Below are 21,935 nucleotides of genomic sequence, written 5' to 3'. Positions count from 1 at the left end.
CTTACAGTTCTTGAAAGGTAAATGGAGATCTGATTGCTTTAAATACCGTAGACTGTATCAGGCAAGTCTGCCTGCCCCTGCATGATTTGTATGAAACTGAGACTTAACTTGGCTTAGATAGGTGCAAAAGTTTAGAATCCTGAGAATAAAAGATCCTAATCAGGAATTCAGGGGAAATCTCTAACTTAAGAAGGGGAAATTACTCATTGAGTTTCCTAATTTAAATATGTGTGTTCCCATCATGGCTTCCAGCCCTCCAGAAGCAGCATGGTTTCTGCTCCTGTGTGAGGAGGATGGGAAACACAAACTAGAAAAACCTACTAAAAACATGACTACTCCCTGCTCAGGCAGAGCCCCTTAGGGCCAGGCCACCAAGATAAGAGGAGAAATAGTATGGGAATTGGGAGCACAGCAGCACATGCTATGGGAAATTTAAAATCATGCCTAAGAGCACAGTTGAAAATGTAGAGCATCTAGACTAGAATAGTCATGGGACTTAGAACTACTATTAAGAATTTTAAATCTAAGAGTCAGAAATATTCATTCTCTAGGACCCCTTTGTTTTCTGGGAATATATTTTAAAAGTTTTTAGTGGTTAACCTTAAGCATTTCCCCATGGACAAAGAGATACTGAAGGGTGGGAACAAAATTTCTATTCAGAGGACTGGAAGGCATGCAGATGTAGAGGAGGATGAGTTAGCATGGGACCTCCATAATTTACATTTGAAGTTTCCTGCTCCAGTGCCCCCTCTTGCTCCTAGGTAAGACCTTAAAGCCACAAAGCCAAGAATTTCTACCACTGCTAATACAGCAGAGAAGGAATAAGCAAAATTCGGGTTATACCCTATTTTTGAGCAAAATGATCTTCAAAGTTCTGAGAGCCCAAAAAGAACTCATGCACCTATTCCTTTTACAAAATTAAGGTAGTTAAAATCTGCATGCTGTATGTATGGAGCAAACATGCCATTTGTACTAAGCCTTTTACAAACAATATATTGTGAGGCCCTACCACCTAATGATTGGCTCCTGCTAGCTAGCTCCTGCCTTTCTGAAGAAGAGTATTTAACCTGAAAATCCAATTGGATAGAGCATTGTTCAGATGAGATGGAAATTAATAAATTAAATGGAGTTCAGATTACCTTAGATATGCTTACTGGCTCAGGATAATTGACTGATTTGGGACAACAATTGACTTATGATTTGCAAACATATGCTCAAATAAGTGCATGTGCACAAAGAGCATGGAGAGAATTACCTGCCCAGGGAGAGAAAACTGTAGACCCCAGCAAAATTCTGCAGAGGTCAGAGGAAAGTTTTTCAGACTTTGTAGCACATTTATATTGAGGAACAAACAATCTAGTCAATGATCCAAGTACCTTTGAGACTTTAGTTAGACTACTGACTTTTCTTTTTTTTATATCATTCTTTATGGCTGAGTAATATTCCATTGTATATATATGCCACAGTTTCTTTATCCATTCATCAATTGAAGGGCATCTAGGTTGGTTCCACAATCTGGCTATGGTGAATTGAGCAGCAATGAACATTGATGTGGCTGTATCTCTGTAGTATGCTGATTCTAAGTCCTTTGGGTATAGGCCAAGGAGTGGGATAGCTGGGTCAAATGGTAGTTCCATTCCAAGTTTTCTAAGGAATCTCCATACTGCTTTCCAGAGTGGCTGCACTAATTTGCAACCCCACCAGCAATGTATGAGTGTATCTTTTTCCCCACATCCTCGCCAACACCTGTTGTTGCTTGTATTCTTCATAATCGCCATTCTAATTGGGGTGAGATGGAATCTTAGGGTGGTTTTTTTGACTACTGACTTTTCTAAATACTAATAAAGCTTGCAAACAACAGAAACTTTTAGTGCCATGCAATTTAATGGTTTTAGGAGTTCAAAAGTTAACTGCCTAGTCTAAGATCTAAGAATAATTAATAAAGCAGTAATTTCCCTCCACCCTGTGGTTCTTAATCCATGTACTCTGTTACCTGAAATTCCAGCAGCTGCTTGGTTTACTATATTAGATTTAAAAGATGCCCTTCTCTGTGTACTCTAGACTCCCAATCACAATATCTGTTTGCCTTTGAGGAACCAGATAGTGGATCTCAACTAAGCTGGACAGTGTTGCCTCAAGAATTTGGAGATATGCAATGGAGAAAATATGCAATGGAGAAAAGATAGCCTCTTCAACAAATGGTGCTAGGAAAACTGGAAATCCATATGTAACAGAATGAAACTAAACCCCTATCTCCCACCCTGCACAAAAATCAACTCACAATGGATCAAGGACCTTGAAATCAGACCAGAGACTCTGCATCTTACAAAAGAAAAAGTAGGTCCAAATCTTCAACTTGTTGGCTTAGGTTCAGACTTCCTTAACAGGACTCCCATAGCACAAGAAATAAAAGCAAGAATCAACAACTGGGATAGATTTCAAACTAAAAAGCTTTCTCTCAGCAAAGGAAACTATCAGCAATGCAAAGAGAGAGCCTACAGAGTGGGAGAACATCTTTTCCACTCATACTTCAGATAGAGCACTAATTTCCAGGATATATAAAGAATTCAAAAAACTCTACACCAAGAATACAAATAACCCAATCAACAAATGGGCTAAGGATATGAACAGACACTTCACAGAAGAAGATCTACAAGCAATCAACAAACATATGAAAAAATGCTCACCATCTTTAGTAATAAGAGAAATACAAATCAAAACTACCCTAAGATTCCATCTCACCCCAATTAGAATGGCAATTATCAAGAATACAAGCAGCAATAGGTGTTGGAGAGGATGTGGAGAAAAAGGTACACTCATACATTGCTGGTGGGGCTGCAAATTAGTGCAGCCACTCTGGAAAGCAGTGTGGAGACTCCTTAGAAAACTTGGAATGGAACTACCATTTGACCTAGCTATCCCACTCCTTGGCCTATACCCAAAGGACTTAAAATCAGCATACTACAGAGATACAGCCACATCAATGTTCATAGCTGCTCAGTTCACAATAGCCAGACTGTGGAACCAACCTAGATGCCCTTCAGTTGATGAATGGATAAAGAAACTGTGGTATATATATACAATGGAATATTACTCAGCTATAAAGAATGATAAAATTATGGCATTTGCAGGCAAATGGATGAAATTGGAGAATATCATGTTAAGTGAGATAAGCCAATCTCAAAAATCCAAAAGATGAATGATCTCACTGATAAGTGGATGAAGACACATAATGGGGGGTGGGAGGGGGGCAAGAATGGAGGAAGGAGGGACTGTATAGAGGGAAAAGAGGGGTGGGAGGGGTGGGGGGAAGGAAAAAAATAACGGAATGAATCAAACCTCATTACACTATGTAAATGTATGAATATGCAAATGGTATGCTGTTACTCCATGTACAAACAGAAACAACATGTATCCCATTTTATACAATAAAAATAAATTTTAAAAAAAGCCAAAAAAATGTTTATTTAGAGAAAGATCTTGCTGTGTTGCTTAGGGCCTCGCTAAGTTGCTGAGGCTGGCTTTGAACTCATAATCCTCCTGCCTTAGCCTCCCAAGCCGCTGGGATTACAGGTGCTCACCACTACGCCAGCCTTGACTTCAGTCTTATCAGTGAAGTAGGAAATGAAGTTATTTGCTAAGGGAGGTAACTGAGCAAAAGACTAGAAAATTTTTAGAACATCTATAGAAGGAAATTCGAAAATAGCTCAATGAGATTTTAAGTTCTAATGCAAATAGTGGCCATCTCTCTAGTACAAAGATTAAAGCTCAGTTGTGAATTTGATCAAATCTGAATTGTCTATCCAGGCAATTTCTCAATTTTTCACAGCAAAATGATGATCCATTTGGCATTTTGTTGAATGTGAAATGTCCCTTAATTCCTGCTAATCAGTGTGTTCAGAGAAAACAAAAATGTTTTACTACTCTGTTCATACATTCAGCAAAGTCTGTTGTGCACTTACTATATGTACCACACAAAGTTCTGGCTCTGGAGACACAATAGTGAAAAAACCAAAAACCCTGACCATGTATAGTTCATGGTGGAGAAAGGAAAAGGAAGAACAGAAAATAAACAAAAAGGCAGTAATCCCAAGATGGCTCCTGGCTCTTGGCTTGGCATCCCACAGATGATTGGGTCTCACTGAGTTGTCCACGTGAACCTCAAGGTTGTGATTTCTAGTCTCAGATTTCCAAGTAGCTGGAACTACAGTTCTTATGGGTGCAGATGCCATCTAATTTGTCTTTGGATCTGCAGTATACCAGGCATGATGGTTAGGTTAAAATTGTTCACCAAGTCTGTTGATGTCAATTTTGGACTATTGTGAACAGGGATCTTCTAGGAAATAGCTTCAGATACTTCCACATTCTCAGGTTCACCAGCACACCTCTATACATGAATTATATTGTTGAATTCCTACTAAGCTTTGTCAGATTCCATAAGGGTAGAGTTGACTTTGAAGCTGCAGTATCTGAAATAGTGCTACTTACATAGAAATTATTCATCAAAGACTGTCAATGTGATGGTTACACAGAGAAAATAGAAATCTTCCAGCAAAATAATCCAAATGTGGCCATTTTCACAGTTTCTTTATGGAAGTGCAGATTTTTGAGGGATTTTGTGGTATATATCCTGCACCCATATGGCCTTTGTTCAACTCATGTCCCACCACTTACTACCTGGGTGAATGTGTCATTCTCACGTAATCACTTCTGCCTCACTTTAAACCATGAGTAAAAGGAGAGTGGACAGTACTTTTCTGGTAGCATCATTGGAGTGTGCCTTCACATATCTGCTTGACCTACATGAAGCACTATAGGAGTATTAGTTATTGGTTTATTATTTGTCACTATCTAACCTTGGCCTGGGAGATTTCATTAGTATATTAAACATTTCCTGGCTTAGAGAAGGAATTCCTATCATAAGATTGGCTTCATTAGTCAAACTTTAATTCTCAGATACTGATAGTATTGTAGTTTTGGATGTTTTTTTTTTCACTTTGTTATTTCTTTGGAAACACATTTAGATGTTTTTACATTCACAACCCCTTACAGAAAAGTATGTAGACAGCTGGTATGGCCTCTTTCTCAATTACCTGTAGTAAGAAATGCCACATTTTATATTTTCCCTTTTTCCCAGATGTGTGTCATGGAGAAAATCATCCCACATTTCAATAGTGTTGGGGCATCTTTTGCATAAAATGTCCCATACAAGATGCTTAGCTGCTGGGCAGTAGGAACTGTCATCAAGTGCCTTCAGTTAATCTTTATAGATATCCAGAGTTCTCTGGGTACATGGTGACATCACATTGAATAACAGGGCCATGACTCAATTCAGGAATTTTACTCAATCTCTTCATCTCGCACTTAAAAGTTTTGGATCTATGTAACACGTGAAAGTGGCTAAAATTTCTTCCTCAGTCTCAATATGAATAGTAAGAATGATGGAACAATGATTGAATGGTCAAAAAAAGAAAATAAACAAAAGTACTTGTTCATTTTACTCCTAGGTATGTGCTCAAAAGACATGAAACATGTCTATACAGTTTGTACAAAAATGTTTATAACAGCATTATTCATAATGATCAAAAGTGAAACAATCCAAATATCTATCAATGCATGAGTGAATGAATAAAAATAAATGTGGTATTTCTATACAATGTAATATTATACAATAGATAAATAGAAATGAAATACTGGTACTTGTTACAGTTTGAATGAACCTTAAACATTATATTTAAGTGAAAGAAGGCAGTCACAAAAGACCAAATGTGATTATAATTCTATGTATGCCAATGCTCAAAACATAGATGTAAATTTGATTAGTGGTTTTCTACAATTGAGGAATTTTGAGGAGTGACTGCTGGTGATTATGGGCCTTTTGGGGGTGGTGAAATTGTCCTAAAATTGGTTATGAGGCTCTGTGAACATAATAAAAAGTAATGAATTGTGAAAAAAAAAAAAGAATTTGGAGATAGCCCTCAACTGCTTGGACAAACTCTAGCTAAGGACTTAACAAAATTCAGAGATAAAACATCTGTAATTATTCTCCAATGTGTAGATGACATCCTTTATGTAGTACCACATAGGAGAAATATCAAGGCCATTACAGAGCTCCTAAAATTCTTAGCTGATAGGGATTACAAGATATCAAAGGAAAAAGCTTTATTATGCCATCAGCAGGTCCAATACTTAGGATTGCAACTGTCTCAAGGAACCCACAAGATAGGACAGGAAAAATAACCACCATGGGACAATATCCTCTCCCCAGACCATATAGCAATACAGGCTTCCCAGGGACAACTGGATACTGTAGGCCTTGGATTCCTGAGTATAGGGACTTAGCTAAGCCTCTTTACAGTCTCCTTAAAAAACTCTACACCAAGGAACAACTGCCTTGATGTAAGAACCAAAACATGCTAAAGGTTTTTAAAATATCAAAAAGGGGCCTTATTTCAAGCCCCTGTTCTCAGCTTACCTAAGGAACAAGATTTAACCCGCTTGTTACTGAAAGGAAAATGACCCTAAAAATATTCACCCAAAACTACTAAATAGGCAGCCATGGAAAAATCAAGTTGATAGCCAATGGCATATCTCAGTAAGGAGCTTAGCATAGTAGCTTCATTCTCAAAAGTAATGAAAAGATCTTTTCTCATGTCTCTCTCCTCTCCTCACTTTCATGTTTCTCTCTCTCCTCACTTTCATGCTGTCTTCTCCATTTCTCTCTCTCCTGGGTGTGTGCCTTTTCTCTTTTCCTTGCATTTTCTCTCTTACCCTGCAGGGAGACACTCTGTGTGCTTAATAAACTCCCTTATGTGAGTTCCCGTGTCTGGCGTGGTTTTCTGGTTTCTTACATTGGTGCCGTGACTCGGATGGGCTCTTCCACTGTCTCTTAAGCAAGTGGAAACCCATCTGATGCCCCAGTGCCTCCCGACACAGCCTCACCTTCCATTTTGCCCGGACACGCTACTCTGCTCTGCATCCATCACTGGACTTCAGCTTGGTGAGTTCCCTAGGCGGGTTCCCCTAGGCTGACTTAAACACTCCTCTGCCAACCTGAGAAGCGATTGTTGAGTGTCTGGGGCCCTCGAGGCAACTGAAGGGTGGGGATACCCCCAGTCATGACTTTAATAGTTATGGCTGGCCCCCTTAGTCGATCATATCTGCCAGGTGGGTTCCTGATTTTATGGTGGAGATTCTCTCTCAGGGTTGAGGCCCCTCTTCATGCTCATGCTCACACTCATACTCAAAATCCCTGACGTCAGGTCCTCAACATTTCTCGGCTTTTGCCTGGCCCACATTGATGCTTGTGTGATGACACCATTGATGTGCTGCCTTCTCATCTCCAGTTAACTACTCTGTGACCTCGGGACACCGGGGCACAGACTCGGCTGTATCAGTCTCCACCATGGGACCTGGGTCCTCCATTCCAGTAGATTCACCCCTGGGATTAGACAACTTTAGAACCTTTCACCTGACCCCCAGCTTAAAGTCATCAAAACTTAATGATGTTTGGCCATAGTACCCTTTAGATAATCAATCCAAAATGACCACGTAATGGCACACAGCTTCTGTGAGTGAGTGGGCAAATGGAAAGGGATTCCTTATCTTCAAGTCTCTTCTTTCTTGCTTCTTGGCTCTTCCTGCAAACTCAAACACTTCCTTTTGGCTTCTTCTCCCCCTCTTAATCCCTCCTCCTCCTCCTCCAACTTTGACTCAGCTCTCTTTCTGCTTCCATTCCCCTGCCCAGCCCACCTAGTCCTCCTGCCATGAGGTTCCGCATACATATGTGTGGAGGGAGTAACCAGCCCAACAGTCAGTGGCATGTGCTAGTAAGGAGTATGATGTAGCAGCCCCATTCCTCAAAAGTAGTGGGAGATAATGATTCACAATTTTCTGCATCCAAACATGAATTATTACTAAAAGTGTTAAAATGCCCTAGGCATCAAGTTTCTGCTAGAACCTGTTAATCCCTTTCAGTTGTCAGTCAGGCTTACATTGAAATGTAAATGGAGGAAGCCAGAAAGTGCAGTGGGAGACCAGTCTCAAACACAAGAAAAAAAAGTGTTCATTTTAAATTTCTTCTGGGCTGCAACACAGAACACTTTATCTCTCCCTTTCACCTCTTCTCTCTGTCCTTCTCTTTCTCATTTCTCATGCTATAATTAATGGCCATTATCATTTTTCTTCTAGCACTCTTGTTTTTCTTAAATGCTTATTTTTTGAGCTTACAATTTTGATCCTATATAACTAGGTTAATGATTTTTGATCAGTTCTTTTTATCCAACTCTAGACTTATTTTTGAACATCTGTTACATTGCAATGTAGATAAACATTACAAGGCCTTTGCTTTCGTGTTAAATATAAGCTCACATAAAATTAAAAATTTTAAAATTAATACTTTTAATTCACATGATTTAAAAAGGTTCAATTTAAATTATGTAAACTAATAGAAGCAAAATGTCTTAAAAATTAACTCACAAGTCTCTAGGTGGTCAAACTAATAAAATGTTCATGGTTATAAAATGTCTAACATCAAGTTTTCTAGGACTTTTCTTCAACAGGAAAGGGATGGCAAATACTGTTGATACACTTGTCTGATATCTTGTTTTCTTTTTTTAAATTGTGGAATGGTCATTCTTTGTATATTAAATGTGTTCATATTTTCCAGGTATATAAGACTTTAAAGCAGAAAATTTATCAAGCTGCTATTCTCCAAATTAAACTTGTCTGTAATCATAATTTTAAACTTATAAGAAGAGTAAATGTTATTGGGGATTTATTTCTATCATTTAATGTTCTATTATAGGACCTATCATCAATAGGGTATATGTAAAATTTGTTAATTTTTACACTGAGATAAAAAATTAAATGTAAATGTATTTCTAAAAGTTAGTGAGAGCCTGATTTGTTTAAAGGTTAATATAGTGAAACATAAAGCATTTTGCCACTTTGCCACACAAAAGGAAAGTTAAAAGCTCTCTCAGCCTTTCTTTAATTCATGCTTTAGATATAATGTTGACTGAGATTGGGGTCTCTGACCTCATGACTGTGGCATGCCTGGTGCCTGGGAGTGTTCCTGTGCAGGGGCACAAGATGCCTAACTACTGTGACAGTACCCTCCTTGGGGATGCTCTATACAGGAGTCCTATCAGCTCTGACATTGATCTCAGGCACACAGCTCTTGGGCAGGAAGGAATTCTTTTGCTAGATAACCAGTGTTTCATCAACTCCCTTCTCTGGTTCCTGCCCACCTTACAGTAACTTTGGACAGTGGCCTTCTTTGAGAGCTACACAGAGCTCCTAACTTTGCACTTTGCAGCTGTGAAAAAAAGTTACATAGATATCCTAGTCTCTGTAACTTTCCTGATAATGTTTACATACATATATAAAGATTGCCGACATAACTCTTTAGATCTGCATTTCCATCAGAGAACAGAGCTCCATCTGATCTCAGCTTAATCTTCAAAATCTGTGTTTATAACCCTTTATTTTTTAATACTCCTTTGTCCCTCACTGAACTTGAGAATTTGGTCATGCTGGTCATGGCAAAAGAGGAAAAAATTAGCTTCAGGATTAGAACATTTTACCTAAGATTTGTGAAGAGCCCTTACCTGAGATTAGGCTCTGCCTCACCCTGCTGCATGTTAGTTAAATATCTCCAAAGTAAGTCAGACTTTAACTCATTTAAAGTTGTGTTCTAAAGTTTGATGTTTGTTGTAAAGATGACTCTGATCTCAAACAGGGGATATAATGAATAACTCAGCCAAAATTCAAGATAGCTATTGCACAAACTGAATGTTTTACTGTTGATGATTCCATTTTGTATTTTCTTTGTAAACTCTAATTGTTGCCTGATTAATATTTTGCAGAAGTACTGGTTCAAGAGAAAACACCATAAATTAACTTGAAATAGTAAGCCATCAGCTATAGGACAGAAAATGTAGACCCCAATTAGATAAAAGGAAATAAATAACTATAAAGTCATAGACATTGAAATTAAAGCCCAGCACTCTTACTTTATGACTGGTGAGACTGGCTTGCTGGATGGTTAAGATCAAACTTAGAGATTGAAATTAAATACAGAGGCCAAGAAAAACCAGTATCCTGCCCTCAGTCAGCCTGAATCCAGGGAACAAGAGGACTTTTCTAAGGAGCTTTGCAACTCTGCATGATATGACCTCCTGATCAGGGAGATTGTTGAGGCCACTAGAGGATGAAAAGTCAATCAGTCCACCTGCTGCAGAGGAGGGTCAAGGAAAGAGGGAGACATCCTGGTGCTTTCAAGGGAAGCCACCTCATCGAGGAGACCCTGACCAATGGACGGCACTAAAACTAAGGCTCTCAAGTTCTCTACGAGTGACCCCTGTGGGAACTCAGCTGACTCTTTAACAGACAGGACAGGTCACTTTGACCAGCTTGATCTTAGACACCTAGCAAAACAGTTAAAACCAAAATATAGCCATTTTGGCGCATTTAAAGGAAATAATAGTTAAATGTAACTTAAGATGTACATTTGTGTTAGCCCACTAGAAAAAAGACTGAAAACTACAGAAGAGAGATTCTTAGGCAAATGTGCCTGATAACTATAAAGAGAAACTGCCAAAGTCAAAAGTTTTTAGTCAGTTTAAGGCCTACAGACATAGGTAGGCTTAATCTATGTTTGCTAGTAACAGAAATATAGAGATCTCTACTAAATTTCGTGTTTACTTTCCTGATAACCTGGACAATGTTAAAGTTCCCAAATAAAGGCCTTGTCCTCCCCAGCCTTTGTTAGGCCTTGTTATGGGAACAACTTCTCAGCTCTTCCACCCCCTGGTGAAGGATTATTGACTTCTCTCATCTTCATGATATTCATTGGCATGTTCCAGATTCTGCAACGTTTATCTTGTACTAATCTAATTTCAATACTCATATCTTTTTGTTCTTCTCTCATAAAAGCACCCACCCCCAGATGCCTTTACAACCTGTTCTTCCCCAACCAGACTTCTACCATGTACCCCTCAATTGACCCAATTTCTAAAAAGGAAACTCCAAACTCCATTCCAGCTCAAAGAAGCCAGAGTGGTCATCATCCCCCTTTCCCTACAGCAGTAAAGGAGTTCCTAAAATCAGAGGGGGAAATGAAGCCAGAACTGGGGACAGGCAGTTAGTGTAGAAATAGGGGATCAATTAAATCAAGGAAATGAAGTCCATGAAAGCCATCTGCCTCTGGAAGTCTGGAAGTTGGAGACTGCCCCTGGGAGAATGGACTTTTTATATTTCACCTGCAAAACCAGGCCTAGTCACATAGGCAGGAAAGAGAGATAAGGGAGGAAAGAACTGGAGAACAAAATATTTTCATATAAAAACAGAAATGGGGGAATATAATATAAAGCTGCTCCCCTGCCCTTTATGCTGCATTCATTTCCCCACCTCCCAACTACTTGTCAGTCTGTGAACATCCTAGCTAGCTATTGGTTCATCAGTCAGCTTGCAAGTATCCTTCTCTGTTAGTGATCTCCTGTTAGCCTGGCATAATTCAACTGCTTAAGGATAGCTCTCCCACCATCTTTTCTCATGCTCTCTCTTCTCCTCTCCTCACTTTCAAGCTTCTCTCTCTCCTCCTTGCTTTCATGCTCTCTCCTCCATTTCTCTCTCTCCTGCGTGTGTGCCCTTTCTCTTTTCCTCTCATTTTCTCTTTTACCCTGCAGGGAGACACTCTGTGTGCTTAATAAACTCCCTTATGTGGAAAAAAAAAGTAATGGAAAAATAAGGTCTCATAATTTTCTTTGACATCCAAACCTGTCCTGAAAATAAGAAATGGTTAAAATGCTCTTGGCATCAAGTTTTTCTGGAACCACTAATCTCTCTTAGCTCCTTACAGATCTCTGTGAAGGTTTACACTGAAATGTAAATAGATTCAGACCACTGGCTCAGTAGACCAGTTTCAAACCCAAGGGGAAAAACAGGGAAAAAGTATCTTTTATCTGAACTCCAACTACTCTAAACTAAAAAGTAAATTGTATGGTGCTTCACTGAAATAATTAATAGCTGTGTCATTTTTCCAGGACTCTTATTTTTTTCCTTAAATTCTATATTTTTTGAGCTCATGACTTTTTTTGATGAGCCCTATTTTTTATTCAACTAGAGTTTTTTGAACATCTATTACACTGCAATTGAGATTCACCTATAAAAAGCTACAAAGCCTTTGCTTTTGTGTTATGTGTATATTGTGTTGTCTGCCTAGATATGTGTCTAAATATCATGTAAAATCAAAATTGACATAAATAATGAGCACTCATGAATCAAAATTTTAAAAATAGATCCAGATATCTTTAGTTCACATAATTTTAAGGTTCAGTTTAAATTGGCTAAACAAGTGAAAGTAAAATGTCTTTAAAATTACTTAACACAAAAGTCTCTGGGTGGTCAAACTAAAGAAATGTTGCTGTCTATAAAATGTCTAATATTAATTGTTTCTAGGACTTTGATTCAACAAGATAGAGATGACAAATACTGTTCAATACACTTGTCTAATATCTTTTTTTTACAGTAAAATAATTAAATTAGATTTGACATGTATGGGATTACTCAAATGTGTTTGTTAGAGACTTCTGACTAATTTACAAAAGTTAAAAAGCTAACTCTTAAATTCCATAGGGTAATATACTTAAATATTATTGGTGTTTTCATAGATTGGTAAATAAAAAGGGTTTAAAATTGCTTTGTGTCATCACTTAAAACAACGTTACTAAGAGTTAAGTCCTGATAGGTACAATTCTATATACTAAGGGATGCAAATTTTCAACAATGTTTCACTTAGAGTATATAAATAACATAAAATATTTCATCTTATTAAAATGGAGTAATTTATCTAAATTCAGAAATTTAATAAGAGTTGTTTCAAAATGTAGACAAAAAGAGGTCAATAGATAGGAAAGAGAAAAATAAAAGTTTGTAGGTATGGAAATACATTTAGTAGAAGGAAAAAATGTTTCTAGGTAGGAAAGTTTTTGTGTGATGAAATACATGAGGGTTTAAGTAAGTGCTAAGAAAGTCTGTGTGTAAATAAAGGGCAAATTTCAACAAGTTTGCATGTAACTAAGTTGATTAGATGCATGTGAAACAATCAGTTAAAGCTATTTAAGGTTTTTCCAAATGTCAAATTCTAATGTACTTATATAAACCAAAGTTTAATCCATATGTTAAAATGACAAGTATTTCTTTGAAATGCTAATTTACTCTTAACATTGTGTCTGTTAAGTTTTATTCTTTAGAACAATTAGTCTTAAAAAATAGGGTTTGCATAATTATGGTTAAACAACAAATATTAGAATATTGTAGTACATTACAGAGTCTAAATTTTTCTATAAAAACTAAATGATTAATATAAAAATATCAAGGTAATTGTGGAGTGATCACTCTTCTTTGTATATTAAATATGTTCATATCTTACAGGTATACAAATCTTTAAAGCAGAAAATTTAACAAGCTGTTGTTCTCCAAATTAGCATGTTTGTAATGGTAACTTTAAACTTATAAGAGTCACTTATAATTTTATTGGGAATTTATTCATATCATTTAATGCTCTGTAATGTTCTTCAAAATTTTATGTTACCTTATACACTGGGATAAAAATGTGAATGTATTTCTAAAAGTTAGTGAGAGCCTGATTTGTTTAATGGTTAATATCATGAAACATGAAAGCATTTTGTCATTTTGCTATATGAAAGGAAAGTTAAAAGCCCCCTCAGCCTCTCCTTGATTCATGTTTTAGATGTAAAGTCATATCGTGTTGACTGGCATTCATGTAGACTTGGGAAAAAATGTATGTAAACTTTATAAAATTATGCTTAAAGAGGAGGCAGGGATCCTAGAACACTTAGGATTTGTGAAGAACCCCACCTTACCTGAAATAAGGCTCTGCTCCAATGTTACTGTATGTTAGAATGGCTCCAAAATAAGGCAGACTTCAGCTCATTTAAAACATTGTTTCAAAACTTTGTTTTTTGTTGTAAAATCACTGTGATCTCAAGCAGAGAATATAATGTATAGCTCACAAACATATTTAGTTTGTGTAGTTTTATTTACACAAACTAAATATGTTGTTAATTCCATTTTTTATTTCCCTTTTAAGCTCTATAACTATTGCCTGATTAATGTTTTTAAGAAGTACTGCTTCAAGAACAACCTAAATTATAAATTATCACCTATAGGACAGATAATATAGACCCCAATTAGGTCTATATTAGGAGGGTAAATAACTGTAAAGTTATAGATGTTGAAGTGAAAGCCCAGTACTCTTACTTTATGAGTGGTGAGATTGGCTTGCTGGATGTTTAAGACCAAACTTAGAGATTGAGATAAAAATAAAGGGTCCAAGAAAACCAATATTTGGCACTTGCCCTTCAGATTCAGTCTGAATCCAGGGAACAAGAGAACTTCTCTAAGAAGCTTTACAACTCTGGGCCACATGACTTCCTAATAAGGGAGATTGAAGAGACTACCTGGAGAATGAAAAGTCAATCAGTGCACCTACTGCAGAGGAGGGTCATTGGAAAAGGGAGACATCCCTGATAATTCCAAGGGAAACTATCTCATCAAGGAGGCCCTACTGGCAAATGACTCTAAAGGATCTAAGAAGGTGCTCTAAAGTTCCCCATGAGTGACCCCTATGGGAACTCACCTGACTCTTAAGAGACAGGAACAGGTCAATTTGATCAGCTTGGTCTTAAACACGTTGCAAAACAATTAAAACAAAAACATAGTCATTCTTGGGCATTTAAAAAAGAAACAAGGCTCACTGTCAGGCACCTATCATCCGCCATTTGCCTGCCTCCCACCTGTCCATCGCCTGCCTTACACCTATCCATCACCCAACCATGAGGTTCACCTCCCGATCATCCGACAAGAGTCAGCAAACTGATCGTCGACTGCCAGTGGAGCACCAGCTGCCTGCTGTTGCCTGGAAGTTCTCTGTCACAGTACCTGCAGGTTTGATTACACGTGGCTGCTGCCATTTTCAGAAAACAGCCAGGCCCCATAGGACCCCTGGCTGAACTGACTAAGCCCCATCTCCAGGATCCCTCAGCCTGACCAATCACTCCCTTCCTCCAGGGCCCTCACATCAACTGACTGCTCCCTGCTGCCAGGACCCCCAGACCAACTGACTGCGCCCTATCACCAGGACCCCAGACCGACTGACTGCAATCGGCCTCTAGGATCCCGCAACCACACCAAACACACCCAACATCCAGAACCCCTGCCTGACCAACTGCATCACGCCTCCAGGACCTCCAACTGACCACATCCACACACTGAGCTGCAGCTCCCCATTTGCCAACACATTTCAAAGCCAGAGCAGCCATCTTTGATAATCCTGGAAGCCGTAGCTCTGATCTTTAGGTGGGGCATATCCCATCCTGAGATGTCTGCTGGAGGTTTGAAGTGCATTGTCAGGTACCTATCATGCATCAGGCTACTGAACATTGGGAGGTTTCATTACTATATGATGGTTATACTGTAGATTTTCCTTTTTCTCCTTATTGAAAAACTTTAAGTTTTTATTTCTTTATTTTTCTTGGTATCTTTTCCTTTTGTTTACCTGTTCCCTGAGAGTCTCTTTCTCCCTTTTTTGCATGCTAACATCCAATTTCTTTTGATAACACTCTCAACATTCTATTATCTAGAACTTCTGTATATTTTTTTCTTATCCCATTAACAGCTACATTCTACATCCCTATGCATCCTCTTTGTCCTCCATTAGAAACTGCAGACCTTATTGCAAATCTGTTTGCTTTATTGAAGATAATATTTGAACTCATTCTGTTTATTATGACAATTTTATTATTGTCCTCATAGGGACTATTTGGTCTAGGATTGCATAGTGTCTGAATTGGGCACTGCTAATATTGATCTCCCCTTAAAGAAAGGGTTTTGGAAACCTATAGGGCCACTATAAGCCTATAGGGGGAAATCTGCAATACCCCAGATCTGCACTGCTAGAGGGGAAGATACATAAACACCATGAAAAAACAAGGGAAGAAAATGATCTAAACAAATCTAGATTCTATATTAATAGAATCCAATGATAGTATGTTAGAAGAAATGTCAGAAAAGGACTTCAGATTAAACATGATTAAGATGGTTCGTGAAGCAAAGGATGAGATAAGAGAGCAAATGCAGGCAATGAATGATAATACCAATAAGCTGAAAGAGCAAGAGCAGGAAGCAAAAGATCATTTCAACAAAGAGATAGAGATTCTCAAAAAAAAACCAAATGGAAATCCTTGAAATGAAGGAAACAACAAACCAAATTAAAAACTCAATGGAAAACATCACGAAAAGACTAGACCACTTGGAAGACAGAACATCAGACAATGAAGACAAAATATTTAATCTTGGATCCAAGATGGCAGACTAGAGGGTGACTGCAACTCCAATCGCTCCAGAACCCAGGATTCAAGAAGGGGAGGCATTGAGAGACTCGGACTAAAATAGAGCCACGGGTGAGTCTCGCCCACTGGGTAAAGCTTGGCCTGGGTGGCAGGCCCGGTTAGAGGTGACTTATCGGAGCAGGGCAGGGCAGCTAGAGTCTTCCCCAGGCAGCCCTGCACACTCCAGCGGTGGGCCCCTCCCACATGGCCAGCTTCTCCAGCTTCTCGCAGCAGGCCCCCCAGTGACAGTCTTTCTGATCAGAACCAGCTCCAAGTCCCGGAGCCAGCGCGGCATGCTCCAGCCTGCAAGTGGCTTCAGGGACCAGGACAGGGCAGCCAGGGACTTCCCCAAGCAGCCCGGCCCCCTGCGGCGGGAGGCGCCTGTCAAGGCTAGCTTCTCGGAGCAATCACCCAGTGAGAGCCTTTCTACACAGAGCCAGCCACAAGTCCCCGAGCCAACGGAGAGCTTTGACCCACAAGCAGCCTCTGGGATCAGGGCAGGGCAGCCAGAGATTTCTCCAGGTGGTCCTGCACCCTCTGGCCACAAGGTCTATCCATGGGGTGATCCAAGATGGTGGACTAGAGGGTGACTGCATCTCCAGTCACTCCAGAACCCAGGACTCAAGAAGGGGAGGCATTAAGAGTATCGGTCTAAAATAGAGCCACAGGGTGAGTCTCCCCCACCGGGTGAAGCTCAGCCTGGGAGGCAGGCACAGATAGGGGCGGCTTATCAGAGCAGGGCAGGGCAGCGGGAGTCTTCCCAAGGTAGCCTTTCACACTCCAGCAGTGGGCTCCTCCCACACGGCCAGCTGTGCGGTGCAGGCCCCCCAGGGAGAGTCTTTCCGCACAGAGCCAGCTCCAAGCTCTGGAACCAGTAGGGGGCAAGGGGCAGCTTTCTTTGGAAGCACTGCATTATCAAGTTCCTTCAAGAATTCAGGCTACTGAAGGCGGGGAGGTGATACACTGGAAATCTACAGGGACACTATAAGCCAATAGAGGAAATCTGCAATATCTCACGGTCCCACTGACATCTGACCAATATGAGAAAACAGGGAAGAAAATGTCCCAAATAAACCTAGATACTATATCAATAAAACCCAAGGACAGCACAGCAGAAGAAATGTCAGAAAGGGAGTTCAGAATGTACATAATTAAAACATCAGGGAAGCAAATGAGGAGATGAAAGAGTAAATGCAGGCATTGAGGGAGTAGATGAAAGAGCAAATGCAAGCATTAAATGATCACACCAATCAACAGTTAAAAGACCAAATACGGGAAGCAAGAGATCATTTCAATAAAGAGTTAGAGATTCTGAAAAAAAAAAAAAAAAACAGAAATCCTTGAAATGAAGGAAACAATAAACCAAGTTAAAAACTCCATAGAAAGCATAGCCAATAGGCTAGAACACCTGGAAGACAGAACCTCAGACATTGAAGACAAAATATTTAATCTTGAAAATAAAGTTGGCCAAACAGAGAAGATGGTAAGAAATCATGAACAGAATCTACAAAAATTATGGGATATCATGAAAAGGCCAAATTTAAGAATTATTGGGATTGAGGAAGGCTTAGAAAAACAAACCAAAGAAATGAACAATCTATTCAATGAAATAATATCAGAAAATTTCCCAAATCTGAAGAATGAAATGGAAAACCAAGTACAAGAGGCTTATAGGACTCCAAATATACAAAATTACAACAGACCCACACCAAGGCACATTATTATGAAAATACCTAACATACAAAATAAGAACAGAATTTTAAAGGCCACGAGAGAAAGAATCGAATTACATTCAGGGGGAAACCAATAAGAATTTCAGCAGATTTTTCAATCCAGACCCTAAAAACTAGAAGGGCTTGGAACAACATTTACCAAGCCCTGAAAGAAAATGGATGCCAACCAAGAATCTTATACCCAGCAAAACTTACTTTCAGATTTGACAATGAAATAAGATCCTTCCATGATAAACAAAAGCTAAAGGAATTACAAAAAGAAAGCTGGCATTACAGAACATTCTCAGCAAAATATTCCATGAGGAAGAGATGAAAAACAACGATGCAAATCAGCAATGGGAGGAACTAGCCTAAAGGAATAGCCAAAGAAAGGAGAAACCGAATCATGTCAAAAAACAAATATGAGTCAAATGACTGGGAATACAAATCATATCACAATAATAACCCTGAATGTTAATAGCCTGAACTTATCAATCAAAAGACATAGACTGGCAGATTGGATTAAAAAGAAAAATCCAACAATATGCTGCCTGCAAGAGACTCACCTCATAGAAAGAGATACCCACAGACTAAAGGTGAAAGGATGGGGAAAAGCATACCATGCACACGGACACAGCAAAAAAGCTGGAGTCTCCATCCTCATTTCAGATAACGTGGACTTCAAGCCAAAACTAGTCAGAAGGGATAAAGAAGGACATTACATGCTGCTTAAGGGAAGCATAAATCAGCAAGACATAACAATCATAAATATCTATGCCCCGAACATTGGCTCATCCACGTACATCAAACAAATCCTTCTCAAATCCAGAAATCAAATAGACCACAACACAATAATACTAGGAGATTTTAACACACCTCTCTCACCACTGGATAGATCTTCCAAACAAAAATTGAATAAAGAAACCATAGATCTCAATAACACAATCAACAATTTAGACTTAACCAACATATATAGACTATACCATCCAACAAAGAATGAGTACACTTTCTTCTCAGCAGCACATGGATCCTTCTCTAAAATAGACCAATTTTTTGCCACAAAGCTACTGTTAGCAAATACAAGAAGATAGAGATACTACCTTGTACTCTATCAGATCATAATGGATTGAAATTAGAAATGAATGACAGAATAAAAAACAGAAACTTCTCCAATACCTGGAGATTAAATAATACACAATTATATGAAGAATGGTATCAGAAGACATCAGGAGGGAAATAAAAAAATTCTTAGAAGTAAACGAGAACAAAGATACATCATATCAAAATCTCTGGGACACTATGAAAGCAGTACTTAGAGGAAGATTTATTTCATGGGACACATTCAACAAAAGAAGTAGAAATCAACAAATAAATGACTTAACACTACAGCTCAAAGCCCTAGAAAAAGAAGAGCACACCAACACCAAAAGTAATAGAAGACAGGAAATAGTTAAAATCAGAGCCAAAATCAATGAAATTGAAACAAAAGAAACAATTGGAAAAATTAACAAAATAAATAGTTGGTTCTTTGAAAAAATAAACAAAATTGATAAACCCTTAGCCACACTAACAAAGAGAAAGAGGGAGAAAACTCAAAGTACTAAAATTCGGAATGAACAAGGAAATATCACAACAGACATGAATGAAATACAAAACATAATTAGAAGCTATTTTGAAAATCTATACTCCAACAAAACAGAAAACCTCGAAGACATCAACAGGTATCTAGAGACATATGAATTACCTAAACTGAACGAGGAGGACATACACAACTTAAATAAATCAATTTCAAGCAATGAAATAGAAGAGGTCATCAAAAGACTACCAACAAAGAAAGTCCGGGACCAGATGGGTTCTCAGTCGAGTTCTACAAAACCTATAAAGAAGAGCTCATTCCAATACTCCTCAAAGTATTCCATGAAATAGAAGAGGAGGGAACCCTCCCAAACTCGTTCTATGAAGCCAATATTACCCTGATACCTAAACCAGACAGAGACACATCGAGGAAAGAAAATTTCAGACCAATATCCTTAATGAATATCAATGAAAAAATTCTCAACAAAATTTTAGCAAATTGCATACAAAAATATATTAAGAAGATAATGCACCACATCAAGTGGGTTTTATCCCAGGGATGCAAGGTTGGTTCAACATCTGGAAATCAATAAATGTCATTCACCATATCAACAGACTTAAAGTGAAGAATCACATGATTATTTCAATAGATGCAGAAAATGCATTCAATAAAATACAGCATCTCTTCATGCTCAAAACACTAGAAAAAATAGGGATAGTGGGAACATTCCTTAACATTATAAAGGCCATCTACACTAAGCCCATGGCCAATATCATTCTAAATGGTGAAAAACTGAAAGCATTCCCCCTAAAAACTGGAACAAGGCAGGGATGCGCTCTTTCACCACTTCTATTCAACATCGTCCTTGAGACTCTAGCCAGAGCAATTAGACAAACCAAAGAAATTAAAGGGATACGAATAGGAAAAGAAGAATTCAAACTATCCCTGTTCTCTGATGACATGATTATATATTTAGAGGAACCTGGAAATTCCACCAGAAAACTTTTAGAACTCATAAGTGAATTCAGTAAAGTGGCAGGTTACAAGATCAATGCTCATAAATCCAATGCATTTTTATACATAAGTGATGAATCTTCAGAAAGAGAAATTAGGAAATCTACCCCATTCACAATAGCCTCGAAAAAAATAAAATACTTGGAAATCAATCTCACAAAAGAGGTGAAAGACCTCTACAATGAGAACTACAGAACACTAAAGAAAGAAATTAAAGAAAGCTTTAGAAGATGGAAAGATCTCCCATGTTCTTGGATAGGAAGAATTAATATTGTCAAAATGGACATACTACCAAAAGTGCTATACAGATTCAATGCAATTCCAATTAAAATCCCAATGATGTACCTTACAGAAATAGAGGAAGAAATTATGAAATTCATCTGGAAGAATAAAAAACCCAGAATAGCTAAAGGAATCCTCAGTACAAAGAACGAAGCAGGGGGTATCTCAATACCAGATCTTCAGCTCTTCTACAAAGCAATAGTAACAAAAATGGCATGGTATTGGTACCAAAATAGAATAGAAAGGTAGATCAATGGTACAGAATAGAGGACATGGACATAAACCCAAATAAATACAATTTCCTCATAGTAGACAAAGGTGCCAAAAATATGCAATGGAGAAAAGATAGCTTCTTCCACAAATGGTGCTGGGAAAACTGGAAAATCATATGCAACAGAATGAAATTAAACCCCTATCTCTCAACCTGCACAAAAATCAACTCAAAATGGATCAAGGACCTTGAAATCAGACCAGAGACCCTGCATCTTATAGAAGAAAAATAGGTCCAAACCTTCAAATTGTTGGCTTAGGATCAGACTTCCTTAACAGGACTCCCATAGCACAAGAAATAAAAGTAAGAATCAACAACTGGGATAGATTCAAACTAAAAAGTTTTCTCTCAGCAAAGGAAACTATCAGTAATGTGAAGAGAGAGCCTAAAGAGTGGGAGAATATCTTTTCCACTCATACTTCAGATAGAGTGCTAATATCCAGAATCCATATAGAACTCAAAAAACTCTACACCAAGAATACAAATAATCCAATCAACAAATGGGCTAAGGAAATGAACAGACACTTCACAGAAGAAGATGTACAAGCAATCAACAGATATATAAAAAATGTTCAACATCTCTAGTAATAAGAGAAATGCAAATCAAAACTACCCTATGATTTCATCTCACCCTAATTAGAATGGTGATTATCAAGGACACAACC

The 21,935-nt window shown here is 38.3% G+C and overlaps 1 protein-coding gene across 1 annotated transcript in view; it reads right to left on the bottom strand.

Annotated features, from left to right (window-relative positions):
- The window catches only part of LOC124966126 (cytochrome P450 2A3-like), a 54,231-nt gene that overhangs the window by 21,426 nt on the left and 10,870 nt on the right, over positions 1-21,935 (bottom strand).

Source organism: Sciurus carolinensis, chromosome 16 (assembly GCF_902686445.1).
Source record: "Sciurus carolinensis chromosome 16, mSciCar1.2, whole genome shotgun sequence".
Lineage (NCBI taxonomy): Eukaryota > Metazoa > Chordata > Mammalia > Rodentia > Sciuridae > Sciurus > Sciurus carolinensis.
Note: the sequence above shows the minus strand (reverse complement) of the source record. Positions and strands in the feature narration are given on the sequence as shown.